Source organism: Podarcis bocagei (genome assembly GCF_964188305.1).
Source record: "Podarcis bocagei genome assembly, chromosome: W".
Lineage (NCBI taxonomy): Eukaryota > Metazoa > Chordata > Lepidosauria > Squamata > Lacertidae > Podarcis > Podarcis bocagei.
The window spans coordinates 19,858,848-19,885,698 of NC_138131.1; the positions used below are offsets into that span (position 1 = coordinate 19,858,848).

Genomic DNA, 26,851 nt, shown 5'->3' on the forward strand with positions numbered 1-26,851 from the left:
GGCCCTCGAGCGCACGCCGTGCAGCATTGCCGAGCCGATTCATCAGTTCCAGGCTGGCGATAGCGTATGGGTGAAAGAGTGGAAACGTGATCCACTTGCACCTAAGTGGCGTGGACCTTACACCGTCTTGCTCTCTACTCCAACAGCGGTGAAGGTAGCTGAGGTGACCCCCTGGATTCATCACTCCCGTTTGAAGAAGTCCGAAGGCAGTTGGACGTGCAAAGGTGACCCCTCTAATCCTCTTAAACTGACTCTCTCCAAAAACCCCTGTATCTAGCCCTACCGGGAACGGGCTAGGTCACGGGCAACATTAGACGACCGGCCTGCTGCAGCCACAACCTGGAAGCTGGCTGACCTGCGCACGCCTGAAGCTTGAGGAGCATCTGAACCAGCGATTGTGAAAGGACAGATTCTCTTATACAATTAATTGACTGCCCCCCCCCTTGTGGAACAATTATCAGAGATATTACTTATTGGGGATCCTCGGGATATATGTTTTGGTCTTGGTGGTTCCCCATTTCTGTCACTGGGGGAATTATATTGGGACTAATATTTATTTGCTATCACAATAAGGTAATCTTTTGTGGAAGGAATGCATATGCTAGACATCAACATGATTCTATTATTAATCCTGATCCCTTGGGAAGGGGAAGGGTCCTTGAATCTGGCCAAATTGACTAAATATGGATTCCGCCATGACCACAATATGTGGGTAGGTTTAGCTGAAATGGTAGCCAATGTTGCAAATAGGACCAATTGCCTTGTTTGCTCTCTTGGGCCAGATGATTCAGAGGGAGGTATGCCCTTATTACGGATACCATTAGATGCCATTGGTATGGTAAGCGAAATACCACACCAAACAGAAATACAGAATTTCCCCAGATGGAACTCAACTAAACCATTACGAGTCATACCTGTACAAGGGGAATTCTGTGTACATAAATCATCAGATGCAGCTGATTCTACCATAATAGGCTCTTCTCATTGTCACTATACTTGGGATAATATTAAGAATACCTGGGCACACGATACTACCTATCGAACTCGGAATGCCTTGCCCTGTGCACCTCCTTTTATTCATGCATGGAAAGTGGTATGGAACATAACTGTGACGGAAAAAGGCAATCTAACATACTGCACTGTGAACTCTCTACCTCTTTTGATATTTCGCCTTCTGTACTCCACGTACCAAAAACCTCAGACCCGATGGTTGTGGTGGATATGTGGAGAATGGGCATACAAGAAACTCCCCTCCAAATGGAGTGGGACTTGTTTCCTGGGATGGGTATTACCACCAATGTGGATTATGCCCACTAATTTGGCCAAGCGTACACGAAGAAACGCTGATATTTCTCATATAGCAGGAGGAAGTACCCAAAGTTGGAGCGGTACTGATGATTGGCCACCAGAGCGCATTATAGCCTATTATGATCCTGCCTCCTGGAATCCTGGTGAGCTCATACAAGGGGCACGGGATCCTATTTATAATCTAAACAGAATAATTCGATTGCAAGCAGTAGTGGAACTTGTAACCAATGCAACGGCCCAGAGTTTGAGACTTATTGCACAACAGTTGGATGAAAGTAGAGCCGCCATTTTGCAGCTGAAAATGGGAATGGATTATGTACTTGCCAAGCAGGGAGGCCTATGTGGAGTCTTGAACTTGACAGGGAATGCCTGTTGCTTTAACATTTCAGATAATGGTGAGGCAATCCGTGTGTTGGCCACAAAGATGGAGAATATAGCACATGTCCCAGTACAAACATGGGAAGGATGGGATATGGGATGGCTCACCAATTGGTTACCTAATGTCACAGGACTCAAAGGGATACTATTGTCTTGCTTGTTTTTCTTAACGGTAGTGGTAATGGTTTTATGTATGATGCCATGTATCATTTCATGTTTTAGAAGTACAATTAGCAAGATGGTTTCAAATGAAACTCTACCTCATATCATGGCCCTATACAGAGCTTTACCTCAGGAATATGATGAAGGTCAAGCTATCAAGGACACTTGGGACGAAGGTCCTTGAGCTTGAAAGGGGGGAATGAGGCATCAGGCATAAGCCTGCATTTTATTAATGTTTGATCAGGACTTGTATATTAAAGAGAGAGCTTAATTTTCAAAAGTTTCATGCCTGGCAGACCAGCTGCTTAAGAAAACACTGGCAATGTTTTCCTAGACAAGGGGCCCCTTTTGATTGATAGCAGAAAACAATTCTCAAAGTCGTAAAAGCTGGAATTACAGACTGAGTAAGGACACTGACCCTACATGTTATAGAAGATAAAAAAGGCAGAGATAAACATAATTAATAGTTGGTAAATAGAAAAATAATACCAATGTGCCTCCCAGTAAAATGAGCTAGATCTTCTTTCTAAGGTTAAAGACCAAATGGAGAAGCATCTAGCTGGGAAGTCTTTTTAAAGCTGTTTCTTTCTTAAGCTGACAGAGAGTTTGAGGGCAAAGAGATAATGGGAAAAGCAGCTTGCTGAAGGGGGGGATGTAAACTGAAGAGGCTTCTTCTGAAACTGTTTTAAACTGAGTTCTTTTTTTTCTTTCTCTCTCTACTTTAAAAAGGCCTTATTCCTTTTAAGAGGCTATCTGTGTTGTGTATTAAATATATTGTCTTAAATGTAATTATGCAAAGGAACAAATGCTAGATTCTTATTTCATATAGTTGTAAAGAGTTGTATTTTATCCTGGAATTAAGTCAGCCAGCAGCCTAGCCCTCTTGCCAGACAGGAAGACGCCATCCGAGCTATCCTGATATATTAGTTGTCAGACATTTGTTTGGAAACCTTCAAATGAAGGAGATCTTTCAATGTTGATGTGAAACTCAAGATCCTTGACATATGTTTAAGATAAAAATTTAAGATTAACCATTTGTTTTAGAAGGCAATAGGGCAAGGAGGGCAAGAGGTGAGCTGGTAATTAAGATTCCTTGTTGAGACACATGTAAGATATATTACTACTTATTTGTCATTTATAGATGTAACAATATATAGCTCTTTGTGTTCCATATAAGGACAGGAGGATATGGGTGTATCTTTTTGTGATTGGTTCTAGCAATCAGCCAATAGGAAATCCAACCAGGCTGATTGGACAGAGGCAGCCAAAGGAGGAGCAAAGGGGGCTGGATTAAGGGAATATAAGGGCTGGCCATAATGGCAGGAGGCCAGGCCAGAGCTTGGTAACCATATACCACTGTGCCTCTCATTTATTTGTCTGACAAATAAATAATTATTTTAATTTCTCTATTGCTGCGTTGAATATTTCATTCCAGCTAAGCGTTAACCACAAGCAGGGTGCTACAACATCACAGAGCAGCCTTTTGGGCTCCTGTGAAAGACATACTAATATTCGTGTAAAAACTCTGTTTTGTGTTTCGAAGGTTGCCGAAGCCGAGGAATGCTACAATACAGCTCTCCGTTTATGTCCGACTCACGCGGATTCTCTTAATAACCTGGCGAACATCAAGCGAGAACAAGGGAATATCGAGGAGGCTGTCCGCCTCTACCGGAAAGCTCTTGAGGTACGTGCGTGGAGAATTACAACAATTAAATTGACATATAAGGGTTAGGCATGCGTACCCTGGACTCCTAGTCTGGGTCTTTTTAAAAATCGCCGATCAATTTTTTCTTGATCAATAACGGAAATAATGGTGAAGAAGTGAAAGTGAAGTAGCATTTTGAGGCTCGACAAAGCATGGTCCGATAAGTCCCTTTTGGAAGGAAGAGGGTCTGTCCCCCTTTTTATATTCCTAGGCCTCCTGGAATGACCAAAAATCTGCTTTTTCATCAGAAGAACAATGCAAGGTGTTAAGGAACGGTACAGAAATTGAAATAAAAGCTGGGCACATGCTGTTCTCTGTGTCGGCTGAGCTTGATCCCCTGACAGTCTTATTTTCTAACAGTATTTCCTATGCGTACGAAAAAGGCAGTTCATAGGCCCATTATTATTATTATTATTATTATTATTATTATTATTATTATTATTATTATTATCATCATTACCACAAATCATTCCAAACGGTGATTTATTTTGCAGCCAGCCCCTGCCACATTTGAGCATCAAAGAGGGGCTCTTTAAAATACGGCATTGGTCATTTGACAGTCTGATCTCCCAACAGTATTTCCTATGCATGCTAAAAAGGCAGTCCATAGGTTCCTCCTCCTCCTTAATTTTTGCAAGTCAATCCAAATGAGGATTTATTTCACGCCCACAACCTTTGAGCCTCAAAGAGCAGCCTCCGTCTCTTTAGAATGCTTCTCAGGGAAACTAAGAGTGAGCTTCTTCCCCGCAGGTCTTCCCGGAGTTTGCAGCTGCGCATTCAAATTTAGCCAGTGTTTTGCAACAGCAGGGGAAGCTCCAGGAGGCCCTCATGCACTACAAGGAGGCCATCAGGTGAGCTTCCAAAGCCATGGGGAAAATAGATTGAAAGAGCTCCTCCTTACTGTATTTTAATCTTTTGCTGGAAGCCGCCCAGAGTGGCTGGGTATAAATAATAAATTATTGTTGCTGTTGTTAATAATTATTATTACTCCTCATGCGCTGGTCTGGTGCCTGTGGGAAAGCTCTCCTCTTGTGGATAAAGCACTTTCTCTTTTTCTTTTAGGTTTTTTTATTTTTTATTTTTATTTTTATTTTATTTTTTGTCCCTTGAAGGACAGCCAAATTTAAATAACAATTCGACACACAGCTGCGAGGCATTTGCGAGCTTTTTTGCGGAGAAGGTCCTGTTGCTCCGCCATGACCTCCCTGCCAATTTGGATACAATAAAGGAACTGGAGGCCCCTCGACTGTCCTCGGGTCCAGTATTGGACCACTTTGACCGGATATCCCCAGCCGATGTGGACAGACTCCTCCGAGCTGGAAAGCCCACCACCTGTCCTCTTGACCCGTGCCCGTCCTGGCTGATTAGAGCGTGCCCAGACGAGGTGCGGGCCCCCCTGGGGGATATCATCAATTTGTCCCTTGGCACTGGGATATTCCCAGGGGAACTGAAGGAGGCAGTGGTGTGTCTGCTCTTAAAGAAAACATCATTAGATCCTTTAGATCTATCCAATTACCGCCCGGTTTCGAATCTTCCATTCCTGGGTAAGGTGATTGAGAGAGCGGTTGCTGAACAGCTTGGTAGGTTTCTGGATGAAACATCTGCTCTCGATCCATTCCAGTCCGGCTTCCGCGCTGGTCATGGGACCGAGACGGCTCTGGTCGCCCTAACAGATGATCTCCGCAGGCAGCTGGATCGAGGCGGGTCGGGGCTGCTGATTCTTCTAGACCTGTCAGCAGCCTTCGACATGGTCGATCACGAACTTCTGGACCACCGCCTTGCCGACGTGGGGATCCAGGGCACAGTCCTTCAATGGCTGCGCTCGTTTCTCTCCGGTCGGGGACAGAGGGTGGCGCTTGGGGGGGGAATTGTCATCGCGCCACTCCTTGGTGTGTGGAGTGCCTCAGAGTGCGATACTCTCCCCGATGCTTTTTAACATCTTTATGCGCCCCCTCGCCCAGCTTGTCCGGAGTTTTTGGCTGGGTTGCCATCAGTATGCCGATGACACCCAACTCTATCTGTTGATGGATGGCCATCCTTACTCGGCCCCAGATACACTGACCAGATGTCTGGAAGCTGTGGCTGGATGGTTACGTGGGAGCCGGTTGAAGTTAAATCCTTCGAAGACAGAGGTCCTCTGGCTGGGACGGAGCGATATGGGATTGAGGGGGCAACTCCCATCTCTTGCATGGGTGCAATTAGTGCCAGCATCGTCCGTTAAGAGTTTGGGTGTAATCTTCGACACCTCCCTTTCCATGGAGGCGCAGATTACAGCTATAACAAAGGCGGCATTTTTTCATCTCCGCCAAGCTAAGCAGTTGGCTCCTTATCTCTCTCACCCTGACCTAGCCACTGTGATCCACGCGACGGTCACCTCCAGACTGGATTATTGTAACTCGCTCTACGTGGGGCTGCCCTTGAGACTGACCCAGAAACTCCAGCGGGTGCAGAATGCCGCGGCGAGACTCCTTACGGGGTCTTTGCTGCGAGATCATATCCATCCGGTGCTGTACCAGCTGCACTGGCTCCCGGTGGAGTACAGGATCAGGTTTAAGGTGCTGGTTTTAACCTTTAAAGCCCTATACGGCCTAGGACCCTCGTACCTATGGGACTGCCTCTCCTGGTATGTCCCACAGAGAAATTTACGGTCTGCAAATAAAAACACCCTAAAGATCCCAGGTCACAGAGAGGTTAGGTTGGCCTCAACTAGAGCCAGGGCCTTCTCGGCTGCGGCTCCAATCTGGTGGAACGCTCTGTCACAAGAGACTAGGGCCCTGTGGGACCTGACATCCTTCCGTAGGGCCTGCAAGACAGAGCTGTTCCACCAGGCCTTTGGTCAGGGCGCAGACTGACTCCCTCCTCTGGCAACCTGCACAGAATTTTGCTTGATGGTTGCCATTAATTTGATTTTAATTTGATTTAATTAATTTTATAATGAATGTTTTAAAATGTTGGACTATTTTGATTGTTGTTAGCCGCCCTGAGCCCGGCTTCGGCTGGGGAGGGCAGGATATAAATATTATTATTATTATTATTATTATTATTATTATTATTATTATTATTATTATTATTATTCAGTTTTTTTATTTTATCATTTTATTTCCATACACTCCAAACATTTTCAATATATACAATACTGGGATTATACAAACCCCTTGGACTCTCCCCCACCCCCCACCCCCCGTTTCCATATTTTGCCATCTTTTCTTGCATGTAATTACAATGATTCGTTCTATTCCATTTCCTTATTTGCTACTTTGGCTTCATCAATGTTATATCAATCCTGCCTGTGGAAAACCATCTAATTCGATTTTAATTTGATCCCGATTTGTTTTTAGGAGGTAATTTAATTATTGTTTGATTTTATACTAATGTTATATATTTGATGTTAGCTGCCCTAAGACCGGTTTCGGCCAGGGAGGGCGGGATACAATTATTATTATTATTATTATTATTATTATTATTATTATTATTATTATTATTATTATTATTATTATTATTATTATTTCTAAATATGTATCTTTAAGGTATTCAATAAATTTTTCCCATTCTTGTTTAATTTTTTTATATATATAAATAGTTTTTATTAAGTTTTAGCATTTTATATTCAACACAAACATCATTCTTGCAGACAGCATAGATGAATCCCAATCTCCCCCAGCTTCCCTCTTCTGGTTTTTTAAATATTTACTTCTCCTGCCTATCTCATTCTCCCTTAATTTTGCCATCTTTGAACTAACGATGGTTATATCCTTAAGGTTTTTGCACCATGCTTTTTCACATTTCATCTTCATTATTTTCCCCATTTTGTCCTTTTAACTTTTTTCTTTGCTTAAATTTCCTATCATCTTGATGTCTGATCTTCACAGTCATTTTGATAATCCACTCTTCTTTTGTTGGGACCTTCTCTTCCTTCCACATCCGGGCTAAGAACATTCTGGCATAAATAGAATACACTGTCTTTTTAGGTCTCTTGGTATTTCTTCACCCGTTAAACCTATTAGAAAGGCTTCTGGTTTTTACACAAATGTTCTCTCCCCCCCCCCAGTTAATTATACAGTGGTACCTTGGTTCTCAAACTGAATGTGTTCCAAAACCAAGGTGCACTTTCCCATAGAAAGTCATGCAAAACGGATTAATCCGTACCAGACTTTGAAAAACAATCCCTAAAACAGCCATTTAACATGAATTTTACTATCTAACGAGACCACTGATCCCTAAAATGAAAGCAGTCATCCATGTACTGTACTCTAAAATAAATACAACAGTCTTGTAAATGATAAAAATGAAAATTATTTTTTTTCCTCACCTGCACTGATGATAGTCATTGTTTGGATGGGGACCGGGGCTTCTATCCGTTTCTGCAATCACACAATCAATCAATCAATCAATCAATCAATCAATCAGTAACTAAACTGGGATCCGCACAGTCGCAAAAACAAATGAACCAAAAAAGCCTCCGAAACAAAAACACCACATAAATTGCAAAAACCAAAGCACCAAACTTAATCTGTTCCCGAAGTCTGTTTGATTGGTGCAGGCGCCCCAGAAAGAATAGCTGACAGCCAAATTTGATGTTTGGCTTCCGAAAAACGCCTGGAAACTGGAACACTTTTTCTGGGTTTTCGGCATTTGGGAACCAAAGCGTTTGAGTAGTAGTAATAATAATAATAATAATAATTTGTTTTTGTTTGTATCCCCCCCTCGCCGGCCAAGGCTGGGCTCAGAGCAGCTAACATCATAAAAACAACACAACGAGCCTAAAAGCAGACATCAAGTAATTCAAATAAAAATTAATTCAGACAAGTTAAAATCCGGGCAGGTGGCAATTATTAGGGTGGAATTGAGAGTGATTAATAATTGCCAGAATTGAGGAGCATGGAATTTCCCAAAAGGAAAGTGCTGCTTGTCCGTATGAAGAGGATGCCACAATGCTGAACCTTTCTGTATAAAAAACCTTCTGTATAAAGAAACCTGTATAAAAAACATTTGAGAACCAAGGTCTCACTGTCTCACATGACCACTAGGGTGGTTCATAAAAAACACTTTTTTGAAGATGCCTGCTCCCAAGGTCTTATCTTACTACACTAGGGATTATATAGCTATATCTGAAATTTTGTGCATATCAGTTAATATCTCAACCCTCCATGAAAATAGCTGTTTTCTTGGACGTTTTCCTATTTTGTGAAGGCTTTGGAGAAGGCATTTTTTAAAAAAGTTTTTTTAATGAACTGCCCTAAAGACCACCGTATAGGATAGAAAGAGCCTTCTTGACCCTTACATTTCCAGCGTAACTTCAGAGTATTTTTGTACCAAAATGGCACTTTTTCTCTCCCCCTCCATGTCAGAATCAGTCCCACTTTTGCAGACGCCTATTCCAACATGGGGAACACCTTGAAGGAAATGCAAGACGTCCAGGGAGCTCTGCAATGCTACACAAGAGCAATCCAGATAAATCCTGCGTTTGCCGATGCCCACAGCAACCTCACTTCCATCCATAAGGTAAGCTTTGTGTCTCTGCTAAATCTATTTTAAAAAAAAAAAAACTGGGGGGGGGGGGCAGCAGGGGAATCTTAGTTTTTACAAAAGGAAAACAACTGGCAAAAGCCGTCCCAAACCGAGATGAGGCACAAAAAGAAAAAGGGGAGAATTGGAATTTATGCTGGAAGTCTGAGGAGGCAGAGGGCACGCCGATACGTTTATGGTGGGGCTACAGAAACGTTAAAAAATTCATGAGGAAATAAAAAAGATGATCAGAATTAATTTAGAGGGGAAAACCAGAGGCATATTTACTGAGTATAAGAGGTAAAGAAATACCACAAGATGGGAAGATATTATTCTTATACGCGACAGCTGCAGCAAGGCTACTCCTTGCACAAAACTGGAACAGGAAATATATACCCACAAAGGATGACTGGATAAAGAAACTAATTGAATTTATAGAACTGGCAAGGTCAAGTGCAGTAATAAGGTACCAATCAAACTGGAAAATAAAAATATAATGGAAATGGTTTGAAGATTATGTGTTCAAGTACTGCTCAAAAACTAACATGTTGATATGTTTGGTTTAATGTTTGTAAATCTGGTTTATAATAATAATAAATAGTAAGTTAAAAGAGTTAAGAAATATAAATTTAGATAAAAATTGCAATGTGAATGTGAGTGAAGGAAGTCACGTGGGTATTTGGGTAAATGCTGAGTTGTGTATAGGGTTAGATGTGGGGAATCCATATATGTAATGTATAGTGTTGAAAATGTACGGCAACTAGCATGTAAAATGAAATCAAAAATAAATAAATAAATAAATAAATAGGGGGGAAATAAAAATGGCAATGTGAAATATTATATAGGAGGGTGAGGGGCGGTGGAGGGAAGCCACAAGGGTGGTTTTAATGTCTGAAATTTTGGGTGGTAGGGTAATACGAATTTTGTTTTGTGTCTATGTGTTTGTTTGTAAATAATTTTTTTAAAAGGAAAATGAAAAAATTGCTATTTTTACTTTGAAATAAAAATGGGGGGGGGGAGGTCTTATACGGGTGATTGGGTGGGTGAATGGCTCATTTTCTTAAATTTGAGCCCCCCCAAATAGAGGGTGGCTTATATAGACGGAAAGTATGGTGGAGTTCCACACCCAAAAATCTCATTGTGACTTCCAATCACCCCTACGTCACATTTCCGATGGCGCCCTTTTGCTCGTCTCTCCTAGATCTCAAAATGCATTGGTTTTGTCATATTTCCTGCTGTCCTTTGTCAATCCACACCTGCCAAAGAATTTAAATTTTCCCAACATTTTTTTTTAGACCACACATGTCCAGCGTGTGGCCGGGGAGCGTAACCTGGTTTACTTACTGGGGCAACCCCCCCCCCCCAAATGCTCAACAACTTCAATCCTAAAAAGAGCTCAACAACCTTGGGGTTAAATCCTAAAACAGCTCAACAAATTTGCCCCGCCCTCATGTCAAATCTGGCCCTCTTTGGGAAAATTTGGGCACCCCTGTAAATTTAGACAATACAGTCCTATCTCGGGTTAAATATGCTTCAGGATGAATATTTTTGGGTTGCGCTCCGCAGTGACCCAGAAGTAACGGAGCACGTTACTTGCGGGTTTCGCCGCATGCACAGACCCTCAAAATGATGTCATGCGCAGAAGCGGCGAATTGCGACGTGCAGATGCGGGTTGCATTCGCTTCAGGATGCGAACGGGGCTCCGGAACGGATCCCATTCACATCCAGAGGTACCACTGTACTCTGCAAGTGTCCTGTTCTCTATGAAATGTTTCTTCCAAAACCTCTCGTAATTCTGCCTGTATTATAATCTTGCTAATTCTGCGTATTTTAGCCTTTTTGCTAGCTACGCCAACTTAGTAGGGATGGGATTCTCCTTTCCATCCTTTGTCTGTTAAGATTCTCGCTGCGGCTATTGTAGACACTGTGACTTGCCATTGTTTTATAACCATTTATTGTAACATTTATTCTATGATCAATTACAATAATCATTCATTGTAATATTCATTTATTGTACGATTAATTACAATTTATTGTAATTGTTAAGAGTAGGTTTCTATTGAATTTTTACATGCTGATACTCAATATTATTCTATAGCATGGGGAGGCAAACTACGGCCCCATGGCCTTCTCAATCTAGCCGGGAGTCGGCATGTTTTGACACGAGTATAATGTGTCCTTTTATTTAAAATGCACCTCTGGGTTATTTGTGGGACATAGGAATGCGTTCCTTTTTCCCCCTCCCCAAAATCTAGTCTGGCCCCCACAAGGTCTAAGGGACAGTGGACGGCCCCCTGCTGAAAAAGTTTGCCGACCCCTGTTCTATTCCAATGATTGTTGAATGTTACTTTATAAGTCTACCAGGTGTGGATCATCGTGCCTTCTGTCTGTTCTTCATCTTTGGTTTTGATGGTTGAGAAAAAAAGCTAGTGGCAATTGCTGAAATATCCCTCCCTTTCTAGGATTCCGGAAACATCCCAGAGGCAATTGCTTCGTATCGCACCGCCTTGAAACTGAAGCCGGATTTTCCTGACGCTTACTGCAACCTGGCGCACTGTTTGCAGGTGAGGCAGAGTTTTAAGGGCCAACACTCCCAGGGTTTCCGGCATTTGGGAACCGAGGCGTTTGAGTCCCAAGGTACCAAGGTAATGGTAAAAGCGTCACCTAATTCAGGAATTGTCCAATGTCACTTTAGAGACCAACTCAGTTTGTTCTGTGTCTAAGCTTTCATGTGCAGGCAGACTTATTCAGATACACTGAAGCGGAAGTCCCCACACCCTGATATTTAGAGGGAGGGTGGGGCGGGGTATTTCTCTGAACGGTAGTAGGACTCAATCGGTATGGTCAACCTGTGGACGACTGTGTCTCATTACATATCCTAGAATCATAGAATCATAGAATCATAGAATCATAGAGTTGGAAGAGACCACAAGGGCCATCGAGTCCAACCCCCTGCCAAGCAGGAAACACCATCAGAGCACTCCTGACATATGGTTGTCAAGCCTCTGCTTAAAGACCTCCAAAGTAGGAGACTCCACCACACTCCTTGGCAGCAAATTCCACTGTCGAACAGCTCTTACTGTCAGGAAGTTCTTCCTAATGTTTAGGTGGAATCTTCTTTCTTGTAGTTTGGATCCATTGCTATCCTAAATATCCTAAAACTATTTCTTGTAGTTTGGATCCATTGCTATCCTAAATATCCTAAAACTATTTCAGGTCATCTGCGTACCATCCCTTGTTTTTTCAGTCATTCACAGTTGCCAGCAGGTGGACCATACCCATTGACTCCTACTACCCTTCGGAGAAAAACCCCAACTCACCCTCCCACTATATATCAGGGTCTGGGGGCTTCTCCTTACTCTTATATAGCAGGGTCTGGGGACTTCTCCCTCTGTATATCAGGGTCTGGGGACTTCCGCTTCAGTGTATCTGAAGAAGTGTGCATGCACACAAAAGCTTATATCAGGCATCCCCAACCTGCGCCCCCCCCGATGTTTTGGCCTACAACTCCCATGATCCCTAGCTAACAGGACCAGTGGTCGGGGATGATGGGAATTGTAGTCTAAAACATCTGGAGGGCCGAAGGCTTGGGGTGCCTGGCTTATACCAAGAACAAACTTTGTTGGTCTCTAAGGCACTACTGGACAATTTTTATATATATTTTGACTTCATCAGACCAATACGGCTACCTACCTGAATCTAGAACCCTGGTTTTCTTTGCCCCCTTTCAGATCGTCTGTGATTGGACCGATTACGACGAGAGAATGAAGAAGCTTGTCAGTATTGTGGCTGACCAACTGGAGAAGAACCGGCTCCCTTCGGTGCACCCCCATCACAGCATGCTGTATCCACTGTCTCACGGCTTCCGAAAGGCTATTGCCGAGAGACATGGGAACCTTTGCCTGGACAAGGTGGGTCTATGCTGTGAAGAGGTGTGCGCCGCTCCGTTCCGTCAGAGTTTGAATGCTTTCATGTTGGCTTTGGATATATAATAATATATAATAATTTATTATTTCTACCCTGCCCATCTGTCTGGGTATCCTCAGCCACTCTGGGTGGCTGCCAACCAAATATTAAAAACACAAGACAGCATTAAATATTTAAAAACTTCCCTAAACAGGGCTGCCTTCAGATGTCTTTTAAAAGTGAGATAATTGCTTATTTCTTTGACATCTGATGGAAGGGCGTTCCACAGGGCTGCCGTCACCACGAGAAGGCCCTCTGCCTGCTTCCCTGTAACTTGGCTTCTTGCAGGGAGGGAAGCGCCAGAAGGCCTTCGGGAGAGGGACCCCGGTGTCCGGGGTGGAGATGCTCCTTCAGGTCTACTGGGCCGAGGCCATTGAGGGCTTTCAAGGTCAGCACCGACACTATGAATTGTGCTTGGAAACGTACTGGGAGCCAAAGCAGATCTCTTGGGACCGGTGGTATGTGGTCTCAGTCAGACTGGATTTAAATCCTTTATTTTACAGAAAGGTTTGATCTTGCTGGCATCCTCTTAATATTGACAACCAGAGGAAAGTTTCATCTGCTGGGCTGTTTAGGGCTTTCAAGGTCAGCACCAACACTTTGAATTGTGCCCGGAAACGTACTGGGAGTCAATGCAGGTCTTTCAAGACTGGTGTTATGTGGTCTCTGCGGCTGTTCACGGCCCCCAGTCTGGCTACCACATTCTGGATTAATTGCAGTAAGGTAGCCCCACATAGAGCGCATTGCAGTCGTCCAAGCTGGAGATAACAAGAGCATGCGCCACTCTGACAAGAGAGTCCGTGGGCAGGGAGGGTCTTATCCTGCATCCCAGATAGAGCTGCCCTGGACACAGAACAGACCTGTGCCTCCATGGGTCCAAAATGACCCCCAGACTGTGCAGCTGGTCCTTCAGGGGCACAGTTGCCCCGTTCAGGACCAGGGAGTCCCCCCCACCCGCCCACACACCACAGAACTTCAGTCTTGTCAGGATTCAACCTCAACCAGTTAGCTGCCATCCATCCTCCAACCGCCTCGAGGCACCCGCGCAGGAACTCCACCGCCTTTGCCGGCTCTGATTTGAAAGAGAGGTAGAGCTCTCTATCAGGCTTCCTCAACCTTGGCCCTCCTGATGCTTTTGGCCTACAGCTCCATGGTCCCTAGCTAGCAGGTCTAGTGGTCAGGGATGATGGGCACTGTAGTTTGAAAACTGCTGGAGGGCCAAGGTTTAGGAAGCCTGCTCTGTATTGGCGCCAATGGCTGTTAAGCGAAACAATTCCAGGGTGAGTGACTCCTTGACAGCCTAGCTCACCGGGGCACTTGTCCCCCATGGGTCCATGCTGTCAGTAAAAGGAGGAAGTCCCAGCCCGGTAATTTGGAGCAAAACAGTGGTCAGTAGACCATGATTCTTACTGTTGCACCACAGGTCTGCCCAGGAGTAAGAACCCCGAGCATGGGGCAATGTCAACTTTTAAAACTTCCTTCTTCCCCCCAGAATACACTTCAAGCAGCATCGTTGATACATCATCACTACATCACTAGCACATCACAAATGAGGAGGGGTATACAAGGGTTATGCATTCACTATGAGGTCCCTTTATCAGACCCCTTAAATCTCCATCACTGAAAGAACAATAAAACTCTTGACACGTCCTTTCCCACTGGACTTGTCTGGAGATGGGCATTCAGAACACCTGCCTTGCTAAACTGCCTTGGCAGATGTCTATGGTTGCCCCCTTGGTCCCTCCCTCGGTGGGGTGCCGTGTATGTGCTCTCAGGCTTGGGGAATTCTGGCGGGATGCCCTGTTCCTGCTGCCTACATGACTTCCTGCTTCTTGGCTCATGGAGGGAGGTGGAGCCCAAATTCGTTCAAATGGCGGAATGAGGAGAGTCGGTTAAAGCATAGATTTTCTGCGTGTCTTTCTTGGGCTGTCAAGTCAAAGGTATGTATATTTGTAACATTGGAACAACTTCAAAGATGTGGCCTCATGTCCCCCACCCCCATGTCATTTCCGTAACCCGGCTTTCTTGAATCCCCTTGCTAGATCAACGTGCTCCACAAGCCGCCTTACGAGCACCCCAAGGACCTGAAAGGCAGTGAGGGCCGGCTCCGCGTTGGCTACCTGAGCTCTGACTTTGGGAACCACCCCACCTCCCATCTCATGCAGTGAATCCCAGGCATGCACGATTCGGACAAATTTGAGGTGAGGTGCACAAGAGGGCAGCTGTGTGAGTAGCTCAGGCGGCAGAGCGCTGAGATTCTGAATCTTGGGGTCATGGGTACGAGCCCCACGTTGGGCCAAATGAATGAATACAGCCTAGGACCGCCTCTCCACGGAGGATCTAACAGTCTGCAAATAAAAAAATGTTAGAGGTCCTGGGCTTCAGGGAGATTAGGCTGGCCTCGACCAGGGCCAGGGCCTTTTCAGCCTTGGCCCCGGCCTGGTGGAACTCTCTGCCACAAGAGATCAGGACCCTGTGGGATCTGACATCTTTCTGCAGGGCCTGTAAGATGGAGTTGTTCCGCCGGGCCTTTGGTTCAACCTGACTCCCCTTCTCTTTTTGTGTAAGGACTAGTATGAAAGAGGCCTCCCAGTGTTCTCACAGGCCCATATAAGAGTTGGGCCTGATGAGCGTTTACTGTTCCCAACCCTAATCCTGCGGAAAGCCATCTAATTGGATTTGAATTTGATCCTGGCTTGTTTTCAGGAGGTAATTTCGTTATTGCTTGATTTTATACCAGTGTTACATATTTGGTGTTAGCCTCCCTGAGCCTGGTTTCGGACGGGGAGGGCAGGATACAAATAAAAGTTTATTATTATTATTATTATTATTATTATTATTATTATTATTATTATTATTATCATCATCATCATCATCATCATCATTATCATTATCCTCTTAATTTGCATCAGCCCTTGGTTGTAGCAATAAAACAACGAGATGATCTGCAAGGAATAGAAATGAAAAATCAATGATATCAAATACATTTGAGGGTTTTGAATCGAGAGTGGACCTTATTCTGACTGCCCCAGCTCAAAACCCGGCCGCCTTTGCCGTCACCTGCTCCTCTTGATCTGCCAAGAGAGGACTCTGGGGTAGTGGTTGGGCAACCCGGAACAGGCAATAAAGGAGGGGTAATCATCTCACGACAAACCTAGACAGCATCTTAAAAAGCAGAGACACCACCTTGCCAACAAGGTCAGTATAGTAAAAGCTATGTTTTCCCAGTAGTGATGTATGGAAGTGAGAGCTGGACCATAAAGAAGGCTGATCGCCGAAGAATTGATGCTTTTGAATTATGATGCTGGAGGAGACTCTTGAGAGTCCCATGGACTGCAAGAAGATCAAACCTATCCATTCTGAAGGAAATCAGCCCAGAGTGCTCACTGGAAGGACACATCCTGAAGCTGAGGCTCCAAGACTTTGGCCACCTCATGAGAAGAGAATCATAGAATCATAGAGTTGGAATAGACCACAAGGGCCATCGAGTCCAACCCCCTGCCAAGCAGGAAACACCATCAGAGCACTCCTGACATATGGTTGTCAAGCCTCTGCTTAAAGACCTCCAAAGTAGGAGACTCCACCACACTCCTTGGCAGCAAATTCCACTGTCAAACAGCTCTTACTGTCAGGAAGTTCTTCCTAATGTTTAGGTGGAATCTTCTTTCTTGTAGTTTGGATCCATTGCTCCGTGTCCGCTTCTCTGGAGCAGCAGAAAACAACCTTTCTCCCTCCTCTATGTGACATCCTTTTATATATTTGAACATGGCTATCATATCACCCCTTAACCTCCTCTTCTCCAGGCTAAACATGCCCAGCTCCCTTAGCCGTTCCTCATAAGGCATCGTTTCCAGGCCTTTGACCATTTTGGTTGCCCTCCTCTGGACACGTTCCAGTTTGTCAGTGTCCTTCTTGAATTGTGGTGCCCAGAACTGGACACAATACTCTAGGTGAGGTCTGACCAGAGCAGAATACAGTGGCACTATTACTTCCCTTGATCTAGATGCTATACTCCTATTGATGCAGCCCAGAATTGCATTGGCTTTTTTAGCTGCTGCGTCACACTGTTGGCTCATGTCAAGTTTATGGTCAACCAAGACTCCTAGATCCTTTTCACATGTACTGCTCTCAAGCCAGGTGTCCCCCATCTTGTTTTTGTGCCTCTCATTTTTTTTGCCCAAGTGTAATACTTTACATTTCTCCCTGTTAAAATTCATCTTGTTTGTTTTTGCCCAGTTCTCTAATCTGTCAAGGTCGTTTTGAAGTGTGATCCTGTCCTCTGGGGTGTTAGCCACCCCTCCCACTTTGGTGTCATCTGCAAATTTGATCAGGATGCCCTTGAATCCATCATCCAAGTCGTTGCTAAAGATGTTGAATAAGACCGGGCCCAAGACAGAACCCTGTGGCACCCCACTAGTCGCTCTTCTCCAGGATGAAGAGGAACCATTGATGAGAACCCTTTGGGTTCGGTCAGTCAGCCAGTTACAAATCCACTGAGTGGTAGCATAGTCAAGACCGCATTTTACCAGCTTCTTTACAAGAATATCATGGGGCACCTTGTCAAATGCCTTGCTGAAATCAAGGTAGGCTACATCCACTGTGTTCCCTTCATCTACCAGGCTTGTAATTCTGTCAAAAAAGGAGATCAGGTTAGTCTGACATGACTTATTTTTCAGAAATCCATGCTGACTATTGGTATCACAGCATTCCTTTCTAGGTGCTCACAGACTGTTTGCTTAATGATCTGCTCCAGAATCTTCCCTGGTATTGATGTCAGACTGACTGGGCGATAATTATTTGGGTCCTCTCTTTTCCCCTTTTTGAAAATGGGGACAACATTTGCCCTCCTCCAGTCTGCTGGGACTTTGCCTGTTCTCCAGGAATTCTCAAAGATGACTGCCAGTGGTTCTGAGATCACATCTGCCAGTTCTTTTAATACTCTTGGATGCAGTTCATCTGGCCCTGGAGACTTGAATACATCTAAACTAGCCAAGTATTCTTGTACTATCTCCTTAGTTATTCTGGGCTGTGTTTCCTTTGCTGAATCATTTGCTCCAAATTCTTCAGGTCGGGCATTGTTTTCTTTATCGGAGAAGACTGAGGCAAAGAAGGCATTGAGGAGTTCAGCCCTTTCTGTGTCCCCTGTTTGCATTTCACCATCTTCTCCTCTGAGTGACCCCACTGTTTCTTTGTTCTTCCTTTTGCTACGAACATACCCATAAAAGCCTTTTTTGTTGCTTTTAACCTCTCTAGCCAGCCTGAGTTCATTCTGTGCTTTAGCTTTTCTGACTTTGTGTCTACACGTGCTGGCTATTTGTTTGAATTCCTCTTTGGTGGTTTCCCCCCTTTTCCAGTTTTTGTACACATCCTTTTTTAATCTTAACTCAGTTAAAAGTTCTTTAGATAGCCACCCTGGCTTCTTTAGGCACCTTCCATGTTTCAGTCTCATTGGTATTGCCTGACGTTGTGCTTTTACTATCTCCCTCTTAACAAACTCCCAGCCATCATGAACCCCCTTTCCTTTTAGTATTACTGTCCATGGGATCTCACCCAGCATTTCCTGGATTTCCTGGAAAAGATCCTGGTGTTGGGAAAGATGGAGGGCACAAGGAGAAGGGGACAACGGAGGACGAGATGGTGGGACAGTGTTCTCGAAGCTACCAGCATGAGTTGGACCAAACTGCGGGAGGCAGTGGAAGACAGAAGTGCCTGGCATGCTCTGGTCCAGGGGGTCACGAAGAGTTGGACACGACTAAACAACAACACAATCATCTCCTCAAGGCTTTTTATAAAGCACATGCACTACTGATTTGGTGCTACATGGGACATGAGCGTTTCCCATGTGGAATCTGTCGGAATCGTCCCTCGAGTCCAGTCCAGGGCGAGACATTTGATCTTGCAAGGTTCAAAGCTGTCGGCATTTTGGGATTGCTTGGTGATGCAGATCAGGTGCTGGAGAGTCGAAATGGGACGGTGGGAAATTTCCTGATAGCAGTCAAGTTGTTCTGACACTTGAGATCATTTAGGCACTGACAGATTAGACCAGGCATCCCCAGCCGTCGGCCCTTCAGATGTTTTGGACTACAATTCCCATGATCCCTGACCACTGGTCCTGTGAGGTAGGGATCATGGGAGTTGTAGGACAAAAACATCTGGAGGGCCGCAGGTTGGGAATGCCTGGATTAGACTGTTTGCTTGACCAAAATCCAAAGTCAGTATCTGTTGTGGGGATAAGCCACAAGAGGGAAGCTCTTTGGCAAAGATTCCCACATTGCAGGGGGTAAGCCTAGATGAGCCTCATGGCCCTTTCAAACTCCCTAGTTCTATGATTATATATTAGCAATTGCTTCATCATTGAGGAAAGCTGTGATGGTTCATGCGCTTCGTAAATTCTGGCCTTTTCCTGCGATGTTTGGGAAAGATGGGCTTTGTCTACTGTTTATCGGCCTGTGTTTTGCTGCGCCTCACGTGCTTCCTGCTCAAGTGACCCTCAAATGTATTTTATACAATGGACTTTTTATTTCCATTCTTGATTGATATTTATTACGGCCATTGGCCCGTCACACGACAGTTTCCCACCAACATATATATACTTAAACCTCCAAATTTAAAACAGCTAAAAACTTACAAGAACAGACAAGAACCAAAGCAAAATAAGCAAAAGACCCAACAACATACATTACAATAAATTTGCAACATAGACATCGTCTTCTGCTCATAAATTAATAAAAGACATCAGTGGTGATATCACCTAGTTACATCCTAAAACATATATCATGGTTTAAAAGGGTCATCCGAGCCACACAGGAGTCCGTTTTTCTTCTTTAGGGATAGGACGCTGATCAAGAATCTGGCAACCGTGAGTGATCTTAGGGGATCTTCATCATTTAGTAGATATCTCAGTTTGGCTTCATTCCAATCATCGGCGATTCCCTTTAGATATGGATCAAGAAACTTGCTCCTGGCCGATGAGTGAGAAGCACAATCAAAGATTATGTGATGCAACGATTCCGGTGCCCCACAATTACAATCACATAAGAGCGATATCTGTCCATTGGAAAATCTATTTCTCAGCATGTTCGATGGGAAGGCGTTGAATCTTGCCTTTATAAAGGCATATCTATGAGTCGAAGAAGTTAAGGAATTCAAATAGTTTGGGAGCCTTAAGAGGGGTAATAAACCAAGGTTTTGAGGTGAGCAGGTACCATTGCCCAACACCATTTTCTGCTGCAAATCCATCTCCTCTAGTTTACAGGTTACTGTTCTTTTAGCTGGAACTATGTCCTGCTCTAGTAATTTAGATGGGGAGATTCCCATTGCCGTAATTTTCAGTTGTAAATTTTTTACCCATGGGCTCTGGAAATCATCTCTCCACATACATTGTATCAAATACAAGTTTGGGAGATTGTGCCATAGAGATAACCAGTGACAGAGTATGTGCTTCCACAGGGCGTTTTCCAGGGATACAATATTAAGTTCCATGTGTAACGCTGTATTACTTACACAGTTGGGCAGTTTCAATATCCCTCTTAAAAACTGATTTTGAATAACCTGTAGGTGAGATAGGTTGACAAAAGTCCCCCAAGTTGAGATGGCATAAGCAATTGTCGGGATCACCTTGGCCTTGAACACTTTCAACGCCGATGGGATGTGGAGGGCTCCATCGGTGAAGAAGAATCGCAAGATCGCCAAGGAGATAGCTTTGGCTCTGTTTGTAACATAAGCTACATGGGCCTTCCATCTAAGGTTATGTTGTAACCAAACTCCCAAGTATTGGAATCTATAAACTGGTTCGATGACTCTCCCATCAATTCTCCAATTATGGAGTTTCCGGCTCTTTGAGAAAACTAGGATCTTAGATTTTCCATAATTAATCGTAAGGGAATTTGTGTTACAATATGATCCAAAAAATTTTAAGGCCCTCCTGAGACCTACTCTAGAAAAGGAGAGGATGACTGCGTCATCCGCATATAGTAACAGAGGGCAACGATAAAGTGCTAGGCGGGGTGCGTGAATCCTTTCTTGAGCCTCTGTTAGGGGAGTCCTCATGTCGCTTATGAATAAATTAAACAGGAATGGAGCCAATATACAGCCCTGTCGGACACCTCTGTTAATGGGAATTGAATTGGTGAGATCGCCCTCCGGAGTGAGTCTCACTCTGGCCACTGAGTTCTCATGGAGTTTAATTATTAGCCAGAGAAGCCTTCTGTCGATGCCCCAGCGGGTGAGTTTTTCCCAGAGGATGTTCCTGGGGATACTATCGAATGCTGCCTTTAGATCAATGAATGCCACACAGAGTTGGCCACCCTTTGGGGTGGAATATTTCCAGGCAAGATGCTGTAAAATTAGAATATGATTAATTGTTGACTGTTTTGGGCGAAATCCAGCTTGTTCGGGCCCAATTAATTTTTTCTCTTCGGCCCATTGGGTAAGTCTGTTCAACAGGAAGCGGGCATACAGTTTCCCCACTATTGAGAGCAGACTGATATTTCTATAATTTCCTGGGTCGTCTGGTGAGCCCTTTTTGTGGATTGGAACGATAATAGCGTCCTTCCATACTTCCGGGATCATTCCAGAGTTGTTAACGGCATCAAAAATGGTCGCCAGGACTTAAGCCCACCAGTCCGCATGGTATTTTATAGCTTCTGCCGGGATCAGGTCTGGCCCAGGCGCTTTCCCTGTTTTGAGTTTAACGATCAAATCATGGATGTCCTCCGGATCAGTGGGGGGCCAGAGGGGAAGCTGTTCTTGAAATTCATCTCTTGTGTTAGCAGTACAGTCAGTTGTGGCAAAATAATTTTTTAAGTATGATTCCCAAACCGGGGCAGGAATAATAGTTAAAGGGTATCTTTTAGTTCTTTGATTTACCAGGAGCCAAAATTGTCTGGAGTTCCGTAATGATGAGGCTTCTATGATTGCCCGCCATTGATTCACTTGCCATTCCTGTCTAGCTCCCTTTTGAATTTGCTTGTAGGCCGATTTTGCTTGGAAATATTCTTTTGGCAGGACCGTTGCTTTATATTCTTTGTAGATGTTACCAAGAAGTTGTCTAGCCTGTTTACAAGCACTATTGAACCACAATGCACCTATCTTCCTTTGTGTTCGATTTATTTTATGCGTCGGAACAGAGAAGAAGGACGATAGATCTTCTGACAGATTCGAGAATAGTCTTAGAGTTTGGTCATAATCGTAGTAGTCCTCAATTAAGCCTGAATATGCTTGGGAAAATGTCATGAGATACTAACATATAATCCAGGACACTGTTTGCAGAGGAGCTTATGTGTGTAAAATCACCCGGTACGTCTGGCGGGCAGTTCCCGTTTAGAATCACTAAGTTTAGACGTAGTACCAATTGGTAAAGAAGGGTTCCTGCTTCATTTACCCTTTTGTCTTTGGAAAGTCTTTGAGTATGGAGGGCGAGGTCATTAATGAATTCTGGAGTTATCCACCATTTGGCTTTGATTAAAGACTCCCAGTTTGTTGCAATGCGAGCATTGAAGTCCCCTGCTATAACATTGGGTATATTGGGGTATTTGGAGAGACAAAGAGTAAGATGTTCCTCCAAAATTCCCCATTTATTGTATAAGTCTGCAGTGTTGCCTCCAGGAGGAAGATAGACATTTGTTATAACAAGTTCAAAATTTTTCCCCGTAATCAGGGCTGTAATTGCAAAGGTGGAAGCATTTACAAGCGTGAGTTTTGCCTGTATTTTCAAGGAAATTGCTATAACTAATCCTCCACTAGGCCGGCCTCCTTTAGTAGACGGGCATGCCGGTAATGATGTAACATCAAAACCATTAATATCTACTCTCCCCTCTTCCCATGTTTCTTGTAAAAGAATTACTTGGTGTAAGTTTATTAGTTTTACAAGGTCCGGGTCAGATTTTTTCCCCTTCCAACCTGCTATGTTCCAGCTTAAAAAGGAGAACGGGGGGGGGGGGGGGGGAGAGATTTGACTGGGGTTTGGGTAGTCACAATGGAGAAGGGGGGAACGCTGATCTTGGGTTGTCAGATTTAAAGAAGTCAGTAATTTTCCTTTGACTAATAGTAGATGACTTCTCTCCTTTTGACGCAGGTGTGCCTCTTGAGCTGTTTATAATTATGCTCTGCTCGCTCGGTCCTATAGGGGTAGTGTCCTGGTTTGGTCTGATCTCCTCTCTGAAATCCCTTGTTTTATCAGAGAGCTTATCACCTAGGGGGGCAGAGATTAGGTCGGTACAAGTTTTAGCTATTATTAGATTTTCCTTCCATGGGTATATCATCTTATTTATATGGCCCAAGGGGTCTTCTGTCCAGTCCGTATCGATAACAGATTGAACTTCTAGATCATCAGCTAGGGATTCTCCGTCCGATAATGATGACTCCAGGTCAGGCATTGAGGAATGTGTCGAAATTTTGTTTACATTTTGCTGTTCTTTAGTAGATATATCCATTCCGGTTGGTACAGGATGAGCTGGTTCCAAATTAACTAATGAAGGTGGCGGGACGATTGTCTGTATCGTTGCCTTGGATTTTATAGACCTATTTTGGGGCTGTGGGCTAAATTGGAGAAGGTCCACCGAGCCTTCAATGGCCCTGTTTGTTTGAATTTCTTTGTTTCCTATTTTACTTTTGGCCTGAAACATCTTCTCTCTTAATTTGTCTAATTTATTTATTATTTTTTCTTTTTCTTGTGATTGTAATTCATCAAATGAATTCATAAGGGCGCTTTCACCACTGGATATTCTGGAACTACCCAAATTCATTCCTAGTTGTGGGCTGCAGACGATCTCCTCCGTTCTCTGTGGGGAGAGCAAGATCTCTTTGTCTGGCGATTTTATAGAGCTTGTTTCTGAATCTAATGTCTCTTTCCATTTTTCCACAAGTAGTGGATTTACTATGCTGTCCGCAAAAACCCTTGTGGGTATGATTTTTGTTTTTATGAATTTCCATTTTTCTCTTATTATTAATAAGGGTAATCTCAGCGAATGGAAGGCTAAAATAACTTTGTAAGGGCCATTTGATTGAGTTAGCGGAAGTAAAGCACGAAGATCGATATGAACTGTGCTTATTCTCAGGATTTTACTTAGGGCAATTTTAGCTCCTTCTAAGCTTGACCAGTCCCATATATCTGACCTTATCGTTAGGCACACCTTCTTTGGTTGCAGTGTTAGATTTTGCTTACACATGAGATTGTTTAGTTTGTATTTTCTCATCCCCTTTGCCCCAGATTTTGGTGGGGCTATCCGTGGAGGTCCCCTCTGGTAGTTATTTTTGAGGGCAATTTTGGCATCCATATCCATCACTTTTTCAGTTAGCTTGGAAATTGAGCACGTCAGAAAGTCTATCTTTTTAAATATACAGTCCAGTGTCCTAATGACTAATTGTAAATGGGAGGACTCATTTCCCAGCTGGTTCTCTTTATCCTGGATCTTTTCTCCATCCACGTCGGACCCACCTTTAATGGGAGTGCTCGTTAGATTACAAGTGTGTAAGATGGTATTTTGGGGCTTGGGAATGGCTACATCCAAGTCACTTAGTGGAAGAAATCTATTGTGTGTAGTAACTGCTGCTTGAGGATTTGACTGGACTCTTCTTCCCTTAGCTTGTAGCTTGGGGCTAGGGAGAAGCAGTAATTCCTCTGCTTCTCTGAGGCGTTTCCTCTTGCCCATAGCCACAGTAGATATGAACTAAATAATATAAATAATACAGGAGAGAAGAAGGGAACTTCCTACCACAGTCAGTGATTTAGCTGTGCAGCTGAGTATTTAACTCCAGGGATTTCTCCACAGTTCGTTGAAGAGCTATAATAAGAGTAAAATTCCGATAGAGATTTACTCCTGTTGAGGGCTCTAGTAAATCTTCTCCAGCTCAGCCCTCTTCACGATTAATTATACAAGTCAAGGGCTCTCAATTTAAATCTTTATCCGGTCCCCCGTCCCTCCCCTATTCAGTCTCTGGGGTAAGTGAAGGCAGGCTTTACTTAAAACAGAAGGGTCTCACCGCTTTGCGAACTTCCAGGCTTTTGTTTTGTTTAATTGGAACTTCCGTCTCCTTTCTTCTCACCTCTCTCTGCCGTAGACTTCTTCTTCGCCTCTCAAAGTGTAATTTCAGCAACCCGAAGCCTCACAGCCTCACAGCTTTCCACACTAGCTGGTAGGATGACGAAGTGCAGCTGGAGAAAGCGGCTCGGGAGGGAGGCTGGGTCCTCAAGCCCGTCGGGTTCAGCTGCTTGTCCAGGCACCTGAGGACTCCTATGGTCTCCTCTGGTCCTCCCCTGGCCTGGCTTCAAAACTTCGGCTTGGCTTCTTTCCCTTCCCCAAGTATTGAGACTCCGCTCAGACCCTGTCTCCAGGCTACAGCTACAGCAGCGGTGATCCAGTGCCCGGGAGTAATTTTAACCAACGCTTGCCTTCTAGTTCCTTGTGTAGCCGGTGATTCAGTGTCCTTCCAACAAGGGAGACAAATTGCTGTGTCACTTGTAGGTTTAAATGCCTTAGCTAGCAATTAAAACAGGTAAAAAGAAATTAATAAAACTGTTAAAAACTAATAAAAAACTGCACGACTAGCATGGAGCTTAGAGCAGGGCTGCCCTTGCCGGCGCCATCTTGGAAGCTCTCCCCCCACCTCTCGGGCGTGGAATTGGCATTTCTCCAGTTTGACCCACAGCTGATGCTCCTGCAGCCTTTTCAGCACTTTCTTGACATCTTTCAGATGCTGCTCCTCGTTCTCTGAGTAGATAAGTACGTCGTCCAGGAAGGCCACACAATTCTTGTACAGCAGGGACCCCAACACGTGGTTCATGAAAGCTTGAAATGTGCTGGAACCCGATTGTAATCCGAAGGGCATCACGAGGTACTCAAAGGCCCCCAGAGGGGTGAACATCGTGGTTTTCCATTCATCCCCCTCCCTCATCCTTATCAAATTGTACGCCCCTTGAAGGTCCAACTTGGTAAAAACCTTCCCTTTCCTTACCCTGGCCAAAATGTCATCAATTCTGGGCATAGGGAAGGTCACTGGTTCCGATACCCGGTTGACCGACCTATAATCTACGACCAAGTGGGGCTCCTTGGAGTCTCTTTTGTCCACAAAGAACACTGGACTGCCCCCCACCGCCCTTGATTCTCGTATAAAGCCCCTCTTCAGGTTCTTGTCAATGAACTTCCTCAACTCCTGCATCTCCCTGTCTGACATGGCGTACAGCTTACCCACTGGTAACTGAGCCCCTGGGAGTAGGTTGATCTGACAGTCAAAGGGCCTGTGAGGGGGTAGTCTATCCGCCTCTTTCTCACTGAAAACTTCTTCCAGGTCTGCATACTGAGGTGGTACTTATGGCAACGGAGAGGCCAAAGTTGCCATGAGTTCCAAGAAAAACAAACATGGAGTCCAGCACGCTTCCCTTTGCGCAGCTCTGCTGTCTGTCCGTGCTGATCCAAAAATCCTTCCTGCTTCTCCCTCTTGCCGGTAGCAGAGATAAACACAGCGGTGAAGCAATTGCAGTAATAAATTCAGACACAAAGGCGTTCCTTATCTTCTTAGCCTTTAATCATGAAGTTTAACAGCATAACTTCAAACCTGGTGAAAGCTCACCCATCTTGCGTCCTCTCTCCGCAAAAGCGAAACCAGACTGAAACTCTCAGAGTCAATCCACTCCCATAAGAGTTTCTAACCACGCCTCAGGTAAGAGACGTCACACAGAACTCCTTAACCCTGTGAGTTCTGAAACCAATAACAGTACTCTCACCTTTTCTCCCACCGCTATCCCTGCCACCCTGGCTACTGCCATCCTCGGGGCTTCCCCTTCGTGGCAGTGCTCTACGCAGTGAGCTGACCCAAAGGTGACTGTCC

General features: G+C 44.4%; 1 long non-coding RNA gene and 1 pseudogene across 2 annotated transcripts in view; one reads left to right on the forward strand and one right to left on the reverse strand.

The window, feature by feature from the left end:
* LOC308578053 overlaps window positions 1-15,258 on the forward strand; it is a 51,527-nt pseudogene extending 36,269 nt beyond the window's left edge. Inside the window, exons 4-9 of the transcript XR_014013529.1 lie at window positions 3,392-3,532; window positions 4,304-4,404; window positions 8,902-9,055; window positions 11,521-11,622; window positions 12,790-12,969; window positions 15,067-15,258. The product of XR_014013529.1 is annotated as an uncharacterized misc_RNA (transcript). The remainder of the gene's footprint in view (window positions 1-3,391; window positions 3,533-4,303; window positions 4,405-8,901; window positions 9,056-11,520; window positions 11,623-12,789; window positions 12,970-15,066) is intronic.
* Window positions 1-26,851, reverse strand: part of LOC308577863 — a 494,647-nt gene that overhangs the window by 189,686 nt on the left and 278,110 nt on the right. The gene's annotated exons all lie outside the window — the stretch shown is intronic.